Consider the following 2,341-nt stretch of genomic DNA (forward strand, 5'->3'; position numbering starts at 1 on the left):
AACAAGGTTCTTTCCTACTTGTCTTCCAAGCTCTCCCCCGTCCCTTCAAAATCCATGTGTGGATTGTGAATACAGTCCTATAAACCAGATGTTAGCTGATGCACCCTGCTCTCTGAGATTAAAATGAAACCACTTGCAGAGGCAAGCCTGTGTGCTACCCAATCTCTCCAGGAGGAATGAACGCACCCTATTTTGCTAAAGTGGTTTAGTGTATGGATCGTCTTGCCTTCCCGTATTTTTACCACCCCTATTCTACACCATGTCATGCTAGACATAGATCCTAGGCCCTTTCCTTAATAAACACACACACACACACACACACACACACACACACACACACATTCAGTCATACCGAAATTTGTGCAGCGTTGACTTTTTCCATGGGGAAATGGATATTGAATTTACAGTGAAACAATTCAAACTATTTCCCATCAAATGTGTTATTCTTATTCTCAAAATTCCTCTGGCTACCTTGCCCTTAATTTCTAGCCTCCTGCCATCTTTTTGCTTACCGTCTTCCAGAAACTTCTCCTGCTTTGTTAGGTAGAGCAATTCAGCCCTATCTCAACCCCTTTCTGTGTCCCACTAGGCATGGCTCTGCTGGGAGATGCACCATCTTCTCTTCCTCACCCTCTCACCAGCCTCTGCGAGAGGAAGGAGATGACCTGGAAATAGATCACCATCATCCGGAAACCACCCTCCCCCTTAAAATCAAAAGCTACTTTACTGTTTTAGTTTTAAGTGATCTTTTCCGTCCTTTACACAAATTAAAAATCACTCTGTAAAGATATTTTTTTCCTTGAGCAACAGAATCAAACCCTAACATAAATAGGAGAGGGGAGTTACTGGACGTAAGTCAAGGAAAAGCTGAAGAAATGGTTTCAGAAAGACAGACAAGATAGCTGCATGGGCCTCAGTGGGCAGGAGCCTATGGTCTCCATTTCTCTAACGTACTGCCATTGAATATGGCACCAGAGGGCTTTGACCGCATGTGTCTCTGTTCCAGATTGGATTCCAGAAAGAATTCTGTGCTCTAGTTGTCTGGGCCACATGCAGTTCTCGTGATCAGGAGGTGCTGAGATGAGGAGCCCCATCAGAACCACTCAGGTGTGGGGAGGAAAATCCTAAAGAAGGGATGCTGTGCCCCCCTCAAAATCAAACAAACAGATGTCCACTCCACTGTGTTTCCAAAGACTTCTCAGCCAAAAGAACAGAATTACTAGTCAGAATGCTCTAAATATGTGTTACAGGCAAATGTGAGGAGATCAAAACGTTAGCTTTTTTCCATTAGCTGCCTCTCACTTTCCTAGCACTGGCTAAGGTAGTAAGTGTTTTCTAAGGCATAGGTGTGGCCGGTACCTAAGCCCTGGCTCCCCCCAAAAGCGTCTTGCTCTTTAACTAACAGACTCTCATTTATTCAGGATTGCCCTACAAATTGTAGATAAAGGTACATTATTATGCCATTTCACAGATGTGAACATTGTGACTCCATTTCTGTGACATGTCACTGACACACCTTATTTGTGTCAGAGGTGGGATGTGAAATCGATCTTTACTGCTTCAAGCCCACTCACTAGCTCCCAATTCAGAGCCCTTGCAAGGTTTGTCTCATTGCCTAGACCTCAGTCATGTGCCGCATTCAGGCTACAAAGAGGCCAGGACAATTGTCTGGACCTCTCCCCTCACACTGTGAAAGTCTTAAATATACAGAGAGGATTCAGAAGTTAGAAGGTCCAGAGCGGAGTCGGCGGTGGAGTCGGCGGCGGCGGCAGCGAGAGTTTGGCGCGATGTCTCACACCATTTTGCTGGTACAGCCTACCAAGAGGCCAGAAGCAGAACTTATGCTGACTATGAGTCTGTGAATGAATGCATGGAAGGTGTTTGTAAAATGTATGAAGAACACCTGAAGACAGTGAATCCCAGCAGCCCCTCTATCACATAGGATATCAGTCAGTTATTTGATGTCATTGATGACCTGGCCGACCTCAGCTGCCTTGTTTACCGAGCTGATACCCAGACATACCAGCCTTATAACAAAGACTGGAGTAAAGAGAAGATCTACGTGCTCCTTCGTCGACAGGCCCAACAGGCCGGGAAATAGTTGAGTTTGGAAGCGTTAGGGGGATGGGGGTGGGCTTGGAACACAGGTGTGTACAGTGTGCTGTGGTAGAAGTTTTGTATTATAGTAATCCTGTTTCCATTTTGGTACACTCTAGCCAGGATTGAATGTATTAGATGAAATAGGATCTTGTTCAATCTGAAGCCCCCTTGGCCCCCTTCTCTCCACTCCTTTTTTTTTTTTTTTTTTTTTTTTTTTTTGCGGTACGCGGGCCTCTCACTG

At 45.2% G+C, this 2,341-nt stretch overlaps 1 pseudogene; it reads left to right on the forward strand.

Moving 5' to 3' along the window:
• Positions 1 to 1,787: 1,787 nt before the first annotated feature.
• LOC136138103 (enhancer of rudimentary homolog pseudogene) lies at positions 1,788 to 2,101 on the forward strand (annotated as a pseudogene).
• The last annotated feature ends 240 nt before the right edge of the window (positions 2,102 to 2,341 follow it).

The sequence above is a fragment of the Phocoena phocoena genome, chromosome 1, assembly GCF_963924675.1.
Source record: "Phocoena phocoena chromosome 1, mPhoPho1.1, whole genome shotgun sequence".
NCBI lineage: Eukaryota > Metazoa > Chordata > Mammalia > Artiodactyla > Phocoenidae > Phocoena > Phocoena phocoena.